The sequence below is a fragment of the Centruroides sculpturatus genome, unplaced genomic scaffold, assembly GCF_000671375.1.
Source record: "Centruroides sculpturatus isolate CEXI.00-Female unplaced genomic scaffold, Cexi_2.0 scaffold792, whole genome shotgun sequence".
NCBI lineage: Eukaryota > Metazoa > Arthropoda > Arachnida > Scorpiones > Buthidae > Centruroides > Centruroides sculpturatus.
The window spans coordinates 256498-278290 of record NW_019385073.1 but is presented as its reverse complement, the minus strand read 5'-3'; the positions used below and the strand labels follow the sequence as shown (position 1 = coordinate 278290).

The following is a 21793-nucleotide window of genomic DNA, read 5'->3' as shown; positions in this document are numbered from 1 at the left end:
GGAAGATTTAATTAGAAAAAAATTAACATTCAAGCTAATTTTTATTAGAATTTTGTATCAAAAATCCTCCCCGTTAATGAATTTTCTTCGATTATATGTTAATTATAAATGAAGTAAGTTAATTATATAGGCTATAAAAATATACAATAAAGAATAATAATCTGTTAAAATAATAAATGAAAAGTAACGTTTAAATAATGCATTTTTTTATAATTTTAAAAAAGTAAATCCATGAATTTTCGTAATGATAAAATGTATTAATTTACATTAATAGAAGAATTAAAACATTTTTCTCTTTAAAAATATGTAAAAGAGGGTTTTAATTATGATTTGCGAAGTTAATTAATTCTAAAAATAAATTCTAGAACTAATTTAAATTGAAGAAACAATTAAAAAATGCATTTTTTCCGTCTGTTTCTTGTCATCTTCAGCGCTTCCATAATTTCCTGTTGCTGAGCTTATTTTCTCTTCTCTAAATTTTATTTTTATTTCATCTTCTCATTCGAATTTAGAAAATAAGAAATTCTTAAAAGCCTTTTTTTTAAGAGAGAATTATTGTGTTAAACATTAGATGCTGCGAAGATCCGTGTAGGGTATAATGCACGGATATGAAATTTATTTTTTAATAATATTTAATTACAATTATAATGAAAAAGAAATTATTTCGTGATAAAAATCGGGATAATTTATCATATTTTTATGTGATTTTTATTTTTTAGATGAAATTACATCTTTAAAAAAAAAGCCAATTTTATTTGATTTATGAAGGGAGAAAATATATTAATTCGAGAAAATAATTTAGTTGAATTGCTTAGAAATGTTGTTAAGAAAGAAAATGGCCTTATAAATTAATTTTCTTCGGATAAGAGCCCGGGTCATTTTCTAAGGGGTGCCTCTTGGGAGGTATTTTTATGCCAAAATGGCCTCTAATTAGGTATGAAGCACGCGAAGAAAATTCGGAAACATCACGTTTCCAGTTGGCTGGTGTGGTCAGAACCAGCGACTATACGGGAAAGTGGCTGTATTTAAGTATTAGGTACACGAAGAATATCCAGAAAACTCCACGTGATCCACACTGTGGGTGTCAACTCGCGACCAACTAACAAGTAAGTGTTGAGTGGTTTTATCCACTGGGCCAACTGGTGGGCTTTTAGAAATTAAAAAAAGCTAAGAAATATGTTTTTAGACCTAACAACAATAATTGAGCTACAATTTGAAAAAAATTGTAGAACTATAAATTCCCACTGTCGTCCGTCTGTCTGTCTTTCCTTGATTTCAAGAACAAAGTCAGACAGATAAAAATCGAGATCAAATATAGAAAGCTTATGGATAGGAAGTCCGATTAACTATATAAGATCGTCTGATTCAAACTGGGTGTCACGTTATTTCAATTCAAAAATTCCCCCTGAAAAGAGTTATTGATAGATAAATGGCCGGCACAACTCTGTTTCGCTAACAGGAAAAGTATGATGTACGGGGACAAAACACTCCTAATTTGAGTGGAAAGCATATATTATAAATTAAATAAATTAAAAAAAAATATGATTTAAAATCGAAATTCGAAATTGTGACCATGTCAAAATAATTGCTAGTTTTCATTTAATTTTTTCAGTAATTTGTTTAGAAATCGCGTTTTTTGTAAAATTTTATATCGTATTTATTCTTCATCATCATCATCCTTTTTTTCATCGTCTCAACTGACCAGAAGACCAAACTTTTTTATTTACTTTTCTTCTCTTCCATTACATTTTTTAAAGAAATTTCCTATTTATTCTAAATTATTTCGTATAGAATAATGCATTTGGTAACATATATTTCAATTCCATTCATTAAAACTGCTGTCGAACGTGGGATTAAGTTAAAAGGCTTATTTTTAATCATAATTTTTCATAATTTTCTTTTAAATTTATGCCATAGAATTAATATTTTACCACTAAATTTAGCAATAAGTTAATTGAAATATTTCAATTTGCTAAACAAGAAATGAAATTTAGAATCCCAATTTAAATTATTCATGATTTCACATTTATTTTGTCTAAAAAAAGATTTAATTAGAATTGAAATTTATAAATAATTAATGAAAATTTATGCATTTTTTAACAAGCAGGCACGTGGAAGTAAAATTATTTAGCAATTTCTGGTACCTAACAGAACCGAAACTGTAAATAAATAGTTTGAATATGTATTATTCAGAATGATAAACAATAGAATTGGATTTTGAAGTCATTTACATAAATAATTTCCGTTATAAATTGAAAGAAAATCCGTTAGAAATTCAAAATGAAACGAATTCATCTTTTCGTACTGTCACGCCGCCGCCGGCAGTTTTTCAAACTACCAACTAATTAAAAGAATATTGGAAATTTAAAATATGAATTGTCAGTAAAATTTTTATAAAACTTTAACCTAAATTTGGACAGGTTTTAATTAATACATTTTTCTTTATTCCTTAAATATCAAATAAATCGTGTTTTGAAAATCGCTCATGCCAAAGAATTTTTTTTTAATGAGGCTCTATCGAATTTATAATCGCTAGTTACTACTAAATAAGCTTTTTAAATTCTGCGTAACATCTCCTACTCCTCAATATAATTGTANTTTGAATTGAAATTTATAAATAATTAATGAAAATTTATGCATTTTTTAACAAGCAGGCACGTGGAAGTAAAATTATTTAGCAATTTCTGGTACCTAACAGAACCGAAACTGTAAATAAATAGTTTGAATATGTATTATTCAGAATGATAAACAATAGAATTGGATTTTGAAGTCATTTACATAAATAATTTCCGTTATAAATTGAAAGAAAATCCGTTAGAAATTCAAAATGAAACGAATTCATCTTTTCGTGCTGTCACGCCGCCGCCGGCAGTTTTTCAAACTACCAACTAATTAAAAGAATATTGGAAATTTAAAATATGAATTGTCAGTAAAATTTTTATGAAACTTTAACCTAAATTTGGACAGGTTTTAATTAATACATTTTTCTTTATTCCTTAAATATCAAATAAATCGTGTTTTGAAAATCGCTCATGCCAAAGAATTTTTTTTAATGAGGCTCTATCGAATTTATAATCGCTAGTTACTACTAAATAAGCTTTTTAAATTCTGCGTAACATCTCCTACTCCTCAATATAATTGTATATTTAAAAAAACTTCTTGTATATTTTAAAATTTCTAGATAAGTGGGGGATGTTTAAGTGACAAAGACCACTTAATACACGATCGAAACAATTACAGATCTCTTCTGACCTTCTTTGAACTCTATCTGAAGGGTAAATGTTTAGCTAGATTTTTAGTATTTGTAGAAATTTAATTCTTACAAGCCTTTGAAATTTTCAAAATTTAATACATAAGTAGTAAAAAGTGTCACCGACTCCCTTAAGTAGATTGTTAAGTAGTCCCGTTTATATTAGATACTTTTTAAATACTGTATTTACTAAATTATATTAAAATATGTGAGTTGTATGTAATGCCTCTCAGAGTATCCACAATTAAGGCCTCCTCAGAAGTACAGGTGGTCTTCACCTATATTATATATCTGTACATAATACAATACATAATCTTATCCATAGTTCTGTATTTATATATTGTATTACGTGTAGATGAAATATAGGAATACCAAAGTGATAAAGGCATCACTTATATCCCCGAGGACCTTAATTCTGGGAATGTCGGGCCAGGTTTCTTACCATTATGAGCATTACAAGGCTCATAGGACTGAGAGTTAAAAAATACTCTAAAGTAATAATATATTGGAGTGTAGGGTTATGTAAACTATGTAAATATACATTGAATTATATAATTTAAGTGAATATACTATATTAAAGTCCACATTGGAATTTAGTAGCGTAATGTGTCAATACTATTGTATAGTACAGGGGTGGCCAACCTGCGGCTCGTGAGCCACATGAGGCTCTTTGAAGGATTATTTGTGGCTCTCGATAAATGTACCCTAGTTCACTTTTCATTTTTGTGTTATTATATTTTAAAAAATTNATTTACTAAATTATATTAAAATATGTGAGTTGTATGTAATGCCTCTCAGAGTATCCACAATTAAGGCCTCCTCAGAAGTACAGGTGGTCTTCACCTATATTATATATCTGTACATAATACAATACATAATCTTATCCATAGTTCTGTATTTATATATTGTATTACGTGTAGATGAAATATAGGAATACCAAAGTGATAAAGGCATCACTTATATCCCCGAGGACCTTAATTCTGGGAATGTCGGGCCAGGTTTCTTACCATTATGAGCATTACAAGGCTCATAGGACTGAGAGTTAAAAAATACTCTAGAGTAATAATATATTGGAGTGTAGGGTTATGTAAACTATGTAAATATACATTGAATTATATAATTTAAGTAAATATACTATATTATAGTCCACATTGGAATTTAGTATCGTAATGTGTAAATACTATTGTATAGTAGTTCTATAAAATTGGCACATTATATAGAACTATACATTCAACAGTCGGTTGCAATGTAATGAATATTCATTAAATTGTTTACAGAATTTAATTAAATTCCTTTAATAGCAAAGAACTTCATAGGTACAACACACTTTCACTGAGTTCTCTTTATTCAACTCTTCGTTCAATTTTTTTAATTTCCTCATTGCGAATTCTTCGTTTTTCTTACTTTTTATGAAAACTTAATACCATTTTTATTTTAATCATATTTAATTTATACATAAAATACTAAAATTTAATGAATTTTTCTTCTGAAATTAATTTTTAATGCGCTTTGTAAAGGGTAGTCTTCAAAGGTTTCTCAGTAAGAGTATACTAGAAATAATTTTTATAACAATAAATATTTATAAGAACTTATAAAAAATTTTTCCTTTTCGATTAATTTTTGTAATAAACTTTTTAAATATTAAAAAGTTTAAATATTATCTGAAAGTTTTGAGCGTTAGAAATCAGTAGGACTGAATGCATTGCAATGAATGGAATTGAATATGGTATTCAATAACCATATTTTGGACGTAGAAAAAGGAATTGATTGAATGATAATTTTCAGATAAGTAAGCAAAGTTTATTTAACAAACTTTCTTCAAGTTCTCAAATTTCTCAAGCGTAAAATTGTCTGAATTCAACACTGATTGTAACGTTACACATCGAAATTAGTTTAATTCAATGAAATTGCTTCTGACAGGATAGGAGACGAACACTATAAATCATTTTCAATGTTGTCATTGAGGATATTCGAAAAAATAAAAAATAAAAAAGTACAGTAAAAGAATAAAAAAATACGCAAATTATATATGGTATTTCAGCAAGCAGCAATAGTTTTATGCATTCTCTACACGCAATTTTTGTAAATAAAAGGTTTTCATGGTGTAAAATTGAATATAATTATTGTTACATTTTAAAGGATATTTAGTAGATTTTTAAAGGTATTTATTATTCTAAAATATAAGCTCGTAAGTTATTTACGTAAACATATATATAAATTAATACTATTATTGTCATATTAATTTACTAAGGTAGTAAAACCTATTGTTAATTGTTTCATTATTTACCAAATTTTGGAATAATTAATATATATTAATTGTATTAAATATTATTCGAGAGGGCGCGACGTTTGCACCCTCTCGTTTGCCAGAGGTCGCTTAGGTGAGGGAATTTAAATACGAATTAGAGCGCCCTCTTCCTTTTATTAGAGAGCGTTTCAATGAATTGATCGTAACGAATTTTTATTTTTATTAAAAAAAGTAACAGTATGGAATAAAATGAGGATTTGGAGATTGTATACAGTACATTAACTTTTTACATTGAATTTTTAATTCCTCGTGTATTTAATGATTATTATTATTCAAATTTTAAATATTTTATATATAAATTACAAAGTGATGATTACAATAATTATCGAGGAATTGGTCTATTGAAGGAAGGCGATGCAACACTTGGGCGATTTGCCAAGTGGGTGCCTTTCGAGAGGACTTTCGATGGGAAATTAGCTCTTATTTAGGTGAAGAAAACCCGGAAATTTCAGGTAGCCAGCTCCTTAGTTAAACACGAACTCGTTACTAAATATATGTGGTTTTATCCATTCGGCCTTACGTTAGACTCTAAAATATGTGGCCAAATAGGCCTGCTGCTCCCATTTTCTGGGTTTCTATACGTCATAATGTTGGAAGAAAAATGATGCCCTGTTAATTCTGTACGAATTCTTCAAATATTAAAGTTTATTCAGTTATATACTGTATATATAAAGTATGGATATAGAAGAATATAGTAATGTAAAGTTTTGAAATATATAGATTATGGAAATACATCACGATAACTTATATCTTTATATTTGAAGTTAGTAGAGTTTAGTTTAATATTTTACATTAATTCGTCTTACAAGTTGTCGAATTGAATTCATCCAAATGCTTTAAAATGAGATCAGTTGACATGATGGATATTTTTCTCATAGTCATGAATAAGATATACAGCAAAAAAATCAATTGAAAGTTTGGCAATTCGTCTCCTTTAAAACTATTGGAAAATTTTTTATTAAAATCAATAAAATATCACCATTTAATCATACTCGGAATTTCTTTTACAGACCTGAATTATACGGTAAAAGCATTAACTAAAGTTTATCTAAAATAATGGAATTTAAAATTAAAAAGAAAAATTTATCTCGAGAGAATCTCCGGAGAAATTCGATGAAAATCAATAGGATTTTACCACTACTCGGATACTATATTCATGAATTTTTTAACATTTACAAGTTGCGATGCAAAAAAATTAAATGTATTTAAAGTTTACAATGATAATAAAAAAATTCATGAATATTTTTCTTATTTTTAGTTTATTTTAAGTGTAATTTTAAGCATTAAATTAAAAGTATTATAATTAAATTTTTTAAACTCTTCCAGTCGTGCAATTTTATTAATTAAATCAGAAATTTAGTTTGATCTGTAAAAAATACAATTCTATTCTTTCATCACTATTAATTGTAAAATTTTAGAGATTTATATAAAAGAATAATAAATTTCAGATAAAAATAATTATAAAATTCTTTAAAAATTTAAAAGACTGAATTGACTTTAATGCAGTATCGTATATAAATATAGCCCAACGTTAAATATGTCGCGGGTTCAACTCGCCACGTGGAGTTTTTTGATTTTCTTAACGTGTCTAACACCTAAATAGGGGCCAATTTCCTGTAGAAATTGGGAAAGAAGGGGGTCATCGGGCAATGTGCCAAAGGGGTGCCCTTGGCGGATGACCCAAGTGTTGTTTTTTCTTCGTCCATCACTCCAATTCTATAAATATCACTTTAACTTTACGTAAAATAAAGGATAGAGTTCTTATGCAAGAAAAGAATAATTATTGCTAAATTCTAAATTAAAAACATGTCTTACAATAATTAAAATTCCAAAGTTAATGGAATATAGTACAATCGTAAAATAAAGCAAAAATTGCTCTAGTATCTATGAATTTTTATAAATTCGCTTCTTCTTGAAAAATAATTTTATTTTTAATCTTATTCGACTTGAAAATTGAAGAAAAAGCCAATTTGATATGAGGAATTTCAGTTAATTATATCTATCATTCCAGTAAGATAAGTCATAATTGGATATCCATACAAGAAAGTAACAGATATAGTTCTTTCATTGATTTCTAAATTACATACGACATAATTCATTGAGAAAAGAAAGTAGCATGTGATGCTGGTATGTTTATTGATTTCTCTCGAACAAAAATCTAGGTTATTCTCTAATATTTCAATTTTTTAACTGCTAATTTTAACGTCTTGATTAATGCTTCCGAGGCTTAAAATCACTGTAGAAATTACTGTTAAGAGAGAAGTTTAATCTGTCAACATAAATAATATTTTAGCATTTACAACTTTAAATAAATGAATAATTTTCATTTTCCATCTAATTCCATCCTTTTCACAGCTTAAAATTAATTGGATATATTAATTCAGATTGGAATGGTCTTTATTGATCAGGATGCATTATTCTGTTAATTCTATGATGTATCTTTAAACTATTTAATAAATTTAACTAGATTGAGCTTGATAATTAAAATTTATAAATGGATAATTTAATAACATATTTTTAATTAAATATGTTATTATTAAGTGAAATTACTGTGATACAATAGTAATTTTGTTAAAGATTGTTGCTAATATTAATACTTTATAGTTTGTCAAAGCAACGCATGGGCGATTCGCCAAAAATCAGCAAGTTTCATTGTAATTTGACCCCTATTTAAGTGTTAGACATGTGAAAAACTTAAAAAATCCACATAGGTAGTCCACTAGTGAGGCACGAACCTGCGAATAATATTCACTCATGTAGTTATGGTTCTTATCAATATGTAAATTTATCATTATTATTTCATTTTTTAAAATGTTAGAACCCACGAACTTCTTAGAAGGAATGTCTAGAACAATGGATTGAGTTATTTTATTTATAAAAGTTAAGACTTTTTTGAGAAAGTAAGTTTTATGTGAGCAATTCTGACATCTGATGGCTTTACATCAATTTTTGCTTGTCCTAAAAAAAATTTAATACTTTGTTCAGAGATTACTTACAGTAATTTAAACTTAGACTACTTAAGTTTAGACACTTAGATAGAAAGAAAAGATAATTCAGTTACGTCTTAAATTATTATTGTTATTCCCGAGCGTTTGAATTTTTTATTTCAGTTAGAGTATTGTATTGAATTTATGGAATTAGACAATGCAACACTTGGGCTACCTGTCAAGAGAGGTCCTTCATGAGAGGGCTTTCTAATGAAATCTGGCCAATAATTAGGTGTTAGATACGCGAAGAAAACAAAAACTTCACGTGACCGGTACGTTTGGTCGGGTGCGAACCCTCGACCAATGTTTTTAATGATTGGTCAGATATAAAATACATATCCACTTCAAAATACTTAATTTATTTTTGTAAAATATATTCAACTCCGAACGCAAATATTAATTAGCATAGTTTTTGAACTATTTTTTATTTTTATTTTTTAACTTGAATATTGTTTTATAGATAAAAGAGCTTCAAAACTTTATTAAATTTTAACGTTACAAATGTTTGGTTAAGCTTTAAGAATTGATGTAGCTTGCTGAAATGTAAAATTTGATAATTAAATGTAGAAATCTTGAACATATCCTTGATGGTCTATATCTGAGCTGTGTTGATAAGAAGTGCTAGGGATCTATGGTTCCCAATAAGAGATGGATATTAGTCGTTAGACCACTAAAATTTTATTACTCATCGTGGCATATACATTAAAAACGTGATAAAAAGTTATATAAGAAAAAGTGTATAAAATTTCTGTAAAACTGAGAGATAACTTCAAATGTACGGTAGTGTCAAAAATTTGGATCTAAACTTATTTCTTACGCCATGATTCCTTACGAAAATGAACGTTGCATCAAATTTCCATCTACTTTCTCTTCTTTTATATATTATATTTCATAAATAAAAATAGTCTATGATTACTTTTAATTATTGTAAAAGATTGGATAAGTTTATGGAATCAGGCAACACAACGCGTGATCAATCAGTCAATGCGAAAATCATCATGCATTTCTATAGGGACCTACATAGATGTTGAACAAGTGAAGAAAACCAGAAAAACTCCAGGTAATCTGCCCGTTAGTCAGGTGCAAACACGTGACCAAATACTAGTGTTCGGTGGTTTTATCCGCTCGCCCATTGCTAGCTAGTGTAAAATTTTACGTAATTATCGTCCATTTTTGTTAGATACTTTCTCTAAATTTATTTTAACAATATAAATTATAGTGTAAATTTTTAGAGCACTTAGAATGAAAAAAATAAAGATTTAAATAATTATTTATCTGTGTTAAACATAACATTCTTACTTCCTTTCGATACGCAAAATTTCAGTTCTTCATCTGCTCCATTCCCTGATATCTTTTTTAGTTTTATTAAGAAGTAGGCTCAAAAATAAAAATTAATAATTAAAAATAACTTCGATAAATACTAAGATATAATATATATACGGATATATGTGTGATATTTTTAAATTTAATGAAAAATTATTAAATAATCAATTGTATAACTCATTTGGATCACTACTTCCAGTCTAGACAAATTATTTAAAATTTTCACTATTATTATGAAAAAAGTAACTGAAGCAACGCAAAATAATTAATAACATTATCCACATATTCAAATTAGAAATTAATGTATTGAAGAGAATCAAAACATATAAAGTACACATAAACGCCATTGCAACTTTGAAAATGTCAACGTTTTCGCTCTGAAAACAGATTTATAAGTTTTGCAACGAAAAGTTATATTAAAATTTATATTTTAATCTTCTATACACAGAACTAACACTAAAAATTTTAAAATTAAACATTGAAAATTGACGCATACTTTTAATTTTCACTCGGTCAGCGCTATTTAGGGGCACTAATGCCAAAATTAAAAAACGAGCCGTCAGGAAGTCTTTACTTTTAACGTCTGAATTATGTATTTTTAAAATATAATGGGAAATAAAAACTTTATAACCTAACTCATATACTGTATACAGAGCTTAAAACAGCACATATCTTTGTTGCTGCTTATCTTAAAACGAAAGGAGAAATAATTAAATTCGATACTAGATTATAACGGTTTAACAGGAAGATTGCATAACGTAAATAATGCTGTTACGATTGACTAAAGGAAATTGCAAAAAGTGACACACGTCAATGACAGCGTACAACAGTAAAGAAATTTTACACATGGAAAGGCTGTGAAAAACAGAAAATCGTTACCATATCAAAACACAATGGTACATCACCGAAAAACAGTTTCATCACCAATGTTGTATAATAGTGAGATGTAAAGCCATCTCAGACATCTGTCAATTTACATTAATTGCCATTTTTCGATTTATAGCATTTGTTATGAAGCTGTTCTTTAATCACGTATTTTCTGCTGTAGTATTGTATTAACTCTATTTTTTCACTGCCATTCGGTGTAGAATTTGATTACGTTGCACGCCAGCTTTAAGGTATGTCGGGTTTCTTGGCAAAGGAGTGTAGACAATAAAAAAGTTCTTATGAAATTGCTTCGAATTTATAAAATTAGAAAGTGCCTGATCAATTTTTAACATTTGTGCGGTAGAATTCCGATTATTCAGGTTGATTCGTTTTGCAGGTGATTCGGATAAGTGGATTAACATGAAAAAGATGAAATTACGGGCAGAAACACGATATTGTACACGTGTTATATTTATTTATTCCTCAATGTGCGAACAGAGTTATACTGATCATTTGCATCTGTCACAACAAATAGGCGTCATTGATCATGCAGTATGACGTCATTGAGAGAGAGAAAGGAGAGCATGTGGTGGTTCGAATAATTGGACGTTCGGCTAATCAGCGTTCGGATAATCGGAGTTCCACTGTATTATTAATTATTATAAAAAGGCAACCAGGCTTAATTTTGAGGGTAGAAACAGGTTTAAATGCCAATGAGTAAAATTTTCATTAAGTTCGACCCCACTCTAGGTATGACACACGGCCCTCCCGTTTCTCCACTCCCTCGACTTTTAACTACCAAAATTAAATAGCATCAATGCTCTTATATATAAATTGCCATGCAAAATCTCGTTTTTTAATCTTTACGCCATTTTGAGAACTTCACCCCACACATAAACAAAGAATATTTTTCATTTTTTGACATTTTTGAGCTTATCGGTCTCAAAACGTCGAGATTTGCAACCCACCATAGATTCAAATTTGAAATGACTATAGTACTTTCCCGTGTTACCCTTATCAACAACTCATAAACGAATTAAGTAAAATTATCACTAATACAATGTAAATCCACTTATTGTTAATTGGAATGAAACATATGTAACAAATGACCACGCTAGCTGCTGACAAAGCCAGTTTATATGATTAAAACCCGCTTAAAACGGAGAGTACAGAGCAGAATTTACCGTTTTAGTTGGTTTCTGTATTGTAGAGGGTATTGTTTGTATTGTCTCTCGAGAGTTTGGTTATTGTATTGTCAAAACTACTTTCCAAACAATCTCAGAATAGTAAAAAAATAATAATAGGTTGTAACTGTAGTCACCGAGAAGTCGACAGTAATTATAGTCTAGAACTAGCTGCTGTTATACAGAAGAATTTCACTTTACTCAAAGTTATGTTACGCGATTGGTACTCATTTCCTTGTTACCGTCCGTTTTATACAAGTTTTCTGTATTAGTTTAATGTCAAACCGTTTTTAACACATGAATTCTTATCAAAATTTTCGAATTTTTCTTTTCACCAATTATATTTGGTTACACAAAAATTAAGTTTGTGAAACCAATTTTGATACTTCTCATTAGTGAAGCAGAAAGTATAAGGTATTAGTAATAAAATAAAATAATAAATACAATATAATTACACGAGATAAAGGTCAAACATATATTTTAGATTGTTTCTAGTATAAAATTCTAGGAAACAGAGAAATATTTACAAGATTTGTGTATATTTTATAATGATATTAACCACGTACAACCTTCTTTAATATTAAAACAACAGTAGTAACTCTGCTAATGATGCTAGGTAATTCTTATATTGGATCTATACGTGACATACAAATAATTCATTATACCTCGCTCGTAACAATGAAGTATACGAGAAATACCCAATTAAAATTGGCACAATTAACAATTACAAAAATAAAACGTTTTTCTTATTGTGACGTAAATACTATGAATTATCGTGACATCCCATTATACGAGAAGTCATTTTACATGTGTGACGTTCGGATGTCAGAGTAGAGGAGGTTTGAATTAATGGTGCCAAATTAAATATGAAATACATTTCAAGATACTGATAACAACAGAACATCAATTAATGCGCTCAGAATTAAAGTTTCCGATTGTTTAATGATTAAAGAAAAGGTGTGACGTTTTAAATTAGGCATTGTTTCGATTTTGGTTTATTATTTATTACTTTATTGATAATTTTAAATAAAACATTTACTTATTTTTAATCTTTTTAACGTATAATTCCTTGTTAGAAACGATTAAAAATGATGATGATTATTGAAGAAACTGATAATTTTTGCATAAAAATCATATTTAGAGCCAAATTTCTTCATAATTTCATATGAAAATAATTTTTTAAAGAGAAGATTTTATCAAAACACCAATAACAATTGAGGACCTTGGGGCAAGAACACGTTAACTCAGTTTCTATGTTAAAAACTGTTGAATTTTTACGAACATGGGGCAGATATATTTCAAGAATTCTCATAACTTCTCATAGAAACTACTAATATAATTAATCACCCATAACGTATGCTAAAATACAGCCTAAATTCGGAACTTTTGGTGATTTTTCCTCATAAACTGAAGAACTTGAGTCAACATGTGCTTATCCAAGATCTTTAATTTTAATAAGGACCACAACAGACGGATTTAACTTAATATTATTATTAAAATATCCAAAAATTTTTATTTATTTACTACTAAAATAGGAAAGGAACGTATATAATTTTGTTATAACAGCATTTAATCTTATTTAATCTCAGTAGTGATTACAAAATCTCGAGGGGAGGACTATTGAAAAGTTTAATTTTTATGCTGTGTTGACACGAAAGGACGTTTTGAGTGAATTGACCTCACGTGTGTCCCACGAGGTCGGGATTTTTAAAAGTCGAAGAAATAAACAAATAAAATTCTACTTACATTATGTCAATACATCAGAGAAACTCCTGGGGAATTCCGAATTTATTTGTTTCGTTTGAAGGTTAATGAATTTTAATTTGTTTGGTTATTTTTCAAAATATATATCTTTGATTATAACTTTACATTATCTTTGTGCGATGTTTATAATCGAAGTAATAATTTCTCGATTTAAAATATTTTAGAATATTCATTCAGACAATGTTAACGTTAATTAAAAATGTATTTATTTGAATATAATCTAAAACGTGAAAGCAACTTTGTTCCCATGATCTTTGTGGCATTCTATTGTCTCCATATTCTATGAGAAAGAATTATCGTTCCTATGTTCTTGGTGACGTTCTTATTTCCATGATTTATATAACATTCCTCTCGTTACCATGTTTCGCGTGATATTCCTGTAATTTCCGTGCTCCACGAAACATTCCTATTGTTCCTGTCTTGTGTGGCATTCCTATTGTTACCGTGCTTTGCGTGACATTCCTATAATCCTCATGTTCCATGTGGCATTCCTATAATTTTCATGTTTGATGGGGTACCCCTATTGTTACCGTGTTCCGCATGGCATTCCTATAATTCTCGTGCTCCGTATGGCACTCCTATCGTTATTGGCACACCCTATAATTCTCATGCTTATGTGACATTCCTATAATTCCCACGCTCCGTGTGGCATTCCTTCATTCTCATATTGTACGTGGTATTCTTATTGTTCTCACTGTCCTCGGAAGCATCAATTTAATGACACGATCCTTTTATTAAATTGAAAATTTATAACTTAATAAGTTTAGACACATTTACGTATCCAGATTTAAAAATTCTTGATTCAATTATCTGTTTTAATCTAATATTAAATTTAATAATTGAATTAATTATTTTGATCGATTCCAAAATACACTATTAACGGTTCCATCGATTTTCAATAAATGATTTAAAGATAAAATAAATTACGTTACGCTTTCGTCTCGTTGACTAAATCCAATTAACTAATGGTGGCCGAATGTAAAAAAAAACAATAAGAAAAAAAATCAATTCCGCGTGTATCTAAGTATACGTATCAGAAAATTAACACTTGGTGTGTAAGTTAACCGCCATCCATCAACCATTGCCACGCTTTATTTATATTATTAAGTGCGATCGATGAGAGGAAAAAGTGATTCATGCCTCACAAATCAATGGAATTAAGTGAGTCAAACAGTGGCTTTTAGTAATTGCTGGGTGGCGATTGTTAAGAAATTTTCCTTTTCGTTCGTTATCGTATCTCGATTTGAATGTTACACATCGTCTTTGGTTTAGTTTCTGATCTAAGAATGCGGGTACAATTGTCACTCTGATCCAAACATATATTTGTTTCAATTATTCTACTGTCTCGTTAGTTATTAGCTTGTTCACTTTATTCTTGTATCTTACGTTCATATTTACTTACTTACTTACTTTCTTATCGATTCTTGACGCAGTTTAGCCTACTATACTTTCGTACAAAAAAGGAAAACTATTCTTTTTTCTTGTTCTCCTCCTCTTGCTTTCTTCTTTTTGTTCTTCTCCTGCTCTTCTTTTTGATCTTTTTGTTCTTATTTTCTCATTGCCCGTCTTCTCCTCACTTTCCTCATTTTATCCCTACCCTACTCCTCCTCATTTCTTCCTTTTACTCCTTGTTGTCCACTTTGTTATCTTTGAAGTTTTTATTTTTCGATGGATGTATAATTTGCGAACCCGGATTTTTTGAGTGTCATTTAACAGTCATTTTTATGAAGTTTTAATTCATTCAGAAATAAAAGCGAATAAACGCAAAATTGGCACGGTAAGTCAGCTGGCCACGCAGTAAGTTGTCAGTCTGGCACAGCGAGGGTCCGAGTTCGAATCCAGTCCAAAATTCCATAATTTACCATTGGAGATAAAGGTCAAGACATCATTCCTTACGCTGCTAACTCCATTGCGTGCCAATCCTTCAAATAATGAACATAGTTATGGTCTGTCTAGCATATAATATGGTGGTGCGTCGTGCTAATTAATCAATTAATCAATCAAAATTAGCCGGTAGCAAGTTAAATCTCTTCTTAAAGACGGAAAAATCAGTACGAATTTTCCAAAATTGTTCACGGTGATGTAGAATTTGCCGTGTTTAGGTGCACACAATAGAACATTCGTAAGATTTTAAATAACCAAATATCTTAATCAATAATTATATTCTAATTATGTGTTCTAATCGTTATTACATTCTAATTTGTAAAATTAAACAGTATTAGCTAATTAATAACACAATTATTAATTAAACCAAAATTTAATAACTAACCGAGATTATGTCGTTATTTATCATATTCTTAACTAATTAATCAATTAGCTTGGAAGAAATTTGGATAGTATGTGCAGAATTTAACAATATATCTAATGAGAGTTACAGGTTCGAACCCCAATCCTAATTAAATTCTTGATTAATTATAGTTTGTAACATCAGCACTCGATTATAAATCGCTTATTCTGACCAAATCATTGAACTCTAATAGATAATCGCAAGTTCGCACCTCACCGAGGTCCGGATCCACGTGCAATTAGCTGGAGTTTTTATGTGTCTAACACTACAGGTGCTAGTTTTCTATAGAAATTATTCCGGGTAGCATCATCCTTGTGTCGAGTAGCCTTACCCCATTAATAAAACTTGCCAATTATTCTCGTTTATAACGAATATATAACCCATAAACACCATAATTCTCTTCTGAACAGAACCAACCCACAGCTTTTTGGTTTCATATCTGACTGAATGACAATTTAAAATGCGATTATTATTTTATTAACCTCAAACATTTAATTATAGTATTTATTAATAAAATTAAATATTTCATTTGAAACCACTGAAAAGTAATTAAATTCCTTTCATTATTTATGAAAATAAGTTAAATTTCTAATAAAATTCCAGACGACGATCAATATATGGTTTAAAATTAAATTTTAAAATTATACTCGAAAATGTTACTTAAAATTTAAATAGCAAATAAATTTTGTAAATAATTTATTTATTTAACATAATTAATTTAATTTTCTATGCAAATCTTATTAAAATATTTATATTTTAATTCGTTTATATGTAAAATTTAAAAATTAAATTAATTATAATTTATTTGTATTATTATTATTCATTATATAATAGTAGTGTTTTTTCTGTATTTATAAATTTAAAATATCTTAATTTTCTTTCGTTTTCTCTGTCTTTTATATATATATTATATCTCATAGTAAAATAGTATAGATATTACAAAGGATTCTCTTAAGATCCTACAGTAAAACCTATATTATGGGCTCTCACTATGGATTGTCCGAGACCCTTATAGAAAAGCTTATAGTATGGATCTCACTACAGATTATCTGAAATCTCACAGTAAAGTCCCATTGTGGATCCCCGAGGCCCTATAGTGATTCTTCTACAAAGAAAATGATTAAACGCTTCTTAAGATTTTATAGTGTGGCCTCCATTGTCAGCTTTCTGGTCCTGTCTTGGAATCTCCACAGTTTCATTCTGGAGCTGCAAGGCCACTTGTAATTCATAAAGCAGACCTTATTCGTAATGTATAAAAAGCATTAAATTCAGAAAAGTGTCGAAAATTAGCGCGCGCTGAACATAAAATTAATAAATAAATAAATAAAATAAGAATCGAACAGAAGGATTAGTATAAACACTGGAAAATTTACTCACAAACTTTTTATTTAAAAATAAATAAGAGAAAAGGTAAAATGAAATGTATAAAATATTGATTTTCTAAGAAATACGAGATATAATTATATTAACTTTTAATACTTTAAAACAAAGAAAAAGTTATTAAATATATTTTTAAAGCTCGTACTTTAATGTTTATATTTAACTTTATTATTATTCACATCAAGTAAAATAACTTAATAAAAAAAAAAACTCACAATCAATATCGATATCAATAACGGCGCATCATTCACAACTAACTACACGCGACTAGTGTTATTCAGTGTCGTAAACAAATGACGTCAAACGTTAACTTCTGTGGCGAAAACTAATTTGCATATTGAATCGAGAGGAGGGGGATAAATTATTAGTTTATTCATTTATTTCGTGAAATTTATGGAGTAAATTATAGTTTGAATTTTTCGAAGAATTTAACACCAATTAAAGATGAAAATAACAACTTTTAAGCTATATAACGTTATTTTTTATTTGTTAAATTGTTTATTATTATTATTATTTAAATAAGGGAGTTTATTGATTGTGATCAAGCAACTGATAATACGTTATCAAATCTGAATCCTCTTCTCTGAGATGGATCGATATGTGTAAATGTGCTTGAAGGAAGCGTTAAGATAGTTTATAAGTCATTAAATTTTAGAAAGAATCGCTTGGTTTTTGTATTTTCTTGTGCCGTATGTCTGTACGTCGTGTCTGAAGTCATTCTTGCCGAGGTTCAAATTTAATTCGAGCCTACGTGAGTAGTGACTGATCTTTCTGATAGATCACATATATGCAGGGTTTAATGGGGCCTGAAGTTAAATATATATTTGGGCCATATAGCAAATTAAAATTATTATAATATTAAATGAGGCAGACGAAAAAAAAAACATTGTATAAGGCCCCTAATTCCTCGGGGTCCAAGGAAATTTGCTCCTTTTGGGCATCACTGCGATATGTATCTATGTTTTCTTATAGTGATTGTAGACCTATAAATTCCCACTGTCGTCCGTCCGTCTGTCCGTCTTTCTTAATCTCGAGAACGGTGTTTGATAGATGAAAATCGATACCGGATATGGATAAATTAGGGGCAGGAGGTCCAGACTATATGAACGTCCGATAGAGACCTCTTAATTTTTAGTGTTTTTAATAATTTTACAGTTTTGGGTAATAGAAATTTCAGTTTTGACATATAAACATAGCCCATAAAATTAATTTCAAATCCATTTTCCATAAATTCGGTTAGCGGATAGGGCATTAAACGCTTACGTTTCGAAGCTTGACATCCCCCTCACCTACAATTCTCATATTTGTAAAGGCACCCAGCGATTTAATAACCAATTTTTCTACTAAAAATAATAGTAAAATGCATTAATAACATTAAAAGAATTAAATTAACATTATAAAAAAGGAAACATTTAAAAAATCACAATGCAAATAGACTCTTGTTTGCACAAGAGTCTATTTGCATTACGACTTTTTGAATGGCGAAAAATTAAGAACATTAAGAAAAAGGCGAGAAAAAAAAAATTGAAATTAAAATACTCGTAGATTTTATAACGAAAATAGTAATTTAATGATAATTACTTACTTTGATCCACGTTTGAGTAATAAAAGTAAAAATAGAAGAGAATTTAATTAAAAATCACGTTGAAGAAGCAAACCCCCCTTTAACAATACGTCGAAATTAATTGTTATTACAAATCCACTGTTCGAGTGTTTAAATCCTTCTTTAAATTTATGCATTTGTTTTAACTAATTTAAAAATTGTTAATTAGAAAACTGAATTAGAAATTTTCTAATTAATCCTTAGAATTTTATTTTCAACCTTTCTTTTCTTAAAATACAAAAAAAATCTTTTATAAAATCAAATACTCCGACGAAATATTACGCATTAATATTTATTAATAAAAGCAAAAACTAATTTAAAGTGATTAAAATAAACCTCCGATAACGGACACGACTCCTCTAAACGGCGGCCAGTTTCTCAGCAACGTTGAAGTAAATTGGCTCACAAAATAACCTCTAAATGGTGGAAATTTTTTCAGAAATCTTGAACAAAAATGCATACATTCAAACCTCTAAACGACGGCCACCTTTACAGAATGTGCACGCGAAATAATCTGTAAACAACGATATAGTTTTCCATGAACTGCGTACAAAATAACCTCCAAACGGCGGCTATTTTTATCTTTCCTTCGTCGGTGGCCGTTGTTTAGAGGTTCGACCGTATTATATTATAATTAAGTAAATGGAAATTATTGATTGGTGTATTTTTATATTTCGTGTAATAAACGCCTACTTTCATATTAGATATTTTCTATGTTTATGTTGATTGTATGAATAATTTATAATTGTTCCTCGTATGTTTTATATTCAATAATTATATTCCCGAGGTTCTATTTATAATCTGTTCTACTTAATTTCATTTAATTATGAAATTTTTTTGTATAAGTTATTCACAAAAAATAATTTCTTGAATGAATATCAGATGTTTTATATATTTATCTAGTGATAAACGAATCTCTCTGATCATTTACTGAGTTTTATTTTTAAGAAAATCCTTTTGTGTTTTTATTCTTTCGATTGTTTAATATTTCATTCTATTGTTTCTAGGTTTTGAATGGTGTTTTGCTTCTATTTTATCGTGTTATTGATTTCGTTTTGTTTCTTTATCTCTAATTCTCTTCTCATTCGTTTTTGTTTATGTGTTAGGTGCATTTTCTTCTCTGTTTCTGTCTTTTAATCTCGTCTTACTTCTTTCTGTGCGCTTTTAATTGTTTTTTTTATTTCTTTATTGTTTTTGAAAGGTGGTTTTAAATTTTTTTCCCTGTTGTTTCTAATGGCGATTCGTTTCTTTGTTTTTGTCTGTTTTAACTGTCTTTTCTTTCTCAATTGTATTTTGTTTCTGTCTGTTTTACTTGTTCCTTCTTTTCTAATCGTGTTTCTTTGTTTCTTCTAACAATTCTTACATGTATTTTTTATTAGTGTTTCTTTTGTTTCTGTTCCTTATAATTACATTTGCTTTTATCTTTCTATACATTTTAATTGTATTTTTCCCTGTATTTTTTGCATTTTATCAGCACTTTCTTATCGTTTAAACAATGCTTATTAGTGTTTCACTCCTTTGTTTCAATGAATTTTTGTGTACCCCATCAACCAAACCTCTATCTTTCCGACTGATGTCTTACTTTTTTAATTCCTTACACTAATGAAGAAGGATTTAATTCTACAAACGAATACAATGGCTTACAAACAAGTAATATCACTTGTTTTGTAGAAACAAATCTTTGAAGTTCTCATTTTATTTATTCTTTTTATAAAATTTAGCCTTCTTGATAATTTAAATTCCTCTCAAAAACAGGATTAAAATGCAATAAGGTAAATTAACACAGATTTACTTGTCAATTCACTAACTTCTGTTAAATCCTGTTTAATATATATACGTATATTTCACGAAATTGAAAGGTATTTTAAGTGTTTTCACACAATTAATCCTCACACTAAGTATTTATTAAGTTCTTATCGAAGACGACATACATACAAACGAACTTAACCTTCTCTGCCTTCCAGATTTTCTTATATACCAGTAAGAATCTCGTACGTTACAGGCGCTGGTGTGCTACATTTACGACCAATTTACAATAATTTTACGTATATTTACAAGATTTTTCTATAAAAGTTTATGTCAAACATGCTCTTAAATAGAGTGATAATGATTAAATTAGATTTTTTTTTAAATAGAGAAAATAAGCGTAAAAATAGGTATTAAATAGGGCTAAAATGGATATGTATTATTATAAAATGTTTGTAGACAAGTTATATTATTTTAAATAAAAGCATATAGAATATTTTATATATTTTTAAACATAATTTCTTGTGTGTATTTTTTAATTAAACAAATATTGTATAGTAACATAAAACATTCCTTATCAGCAGGAACAGTTAAATCTTCTTGTTTATCTTTAAAGTTTTATAGACTATAAATAACTTTTCTTAGAAAATCTATTGTTTGGATAGAAAATAAATCATAAATGAACTTATTATTGATCGAATTTCGTATATAGAGGGTGGCCCAAAAGTCACTTTACAACTCTAAATCATTAAATCTCTCTTATTCAAGCACTTAAATATTTAATCTTACTTTATTACGCTGGTGGTTCTATACGCGGGGTGGCCCAAAAGTCGCTTAACTATTGTCAATACCGAATTACAGTCTTATTTAATAACCCCACAGTTTTATAATATTAATAGAGATTATAGAAAGGATGACCCAAAATTTGTAAAACACACAAAGCGTGGTTAACCGACTTTTGGGCCACCCCGTTTGTAATATATTTAAAAAAAACGCCTGTAATTTTATATTTTACTTCTTTTAATTCTGTTAAATCGGTGTCGTTTTATAAAATAAATTGTTCGAATTTATATTTTTCCTAGTTTATACTTAAA

The 21793-nt window shown here is 28.6% G+C and overlaps 1 protein-coding gene across 4 annotated transcripts in view; it reads left to right on the top strand.

Annotated features, from left to right (window-relative positions):
- The window catches only part of LOC111634248 (octopamine receptor Oamb-like), an 86143-nt gene that overhangs the window by 54274 nt on the left and 10076 nt on the right, over nucleotides 1–21793 (top strand). The window lies entirely within an intron of this gene.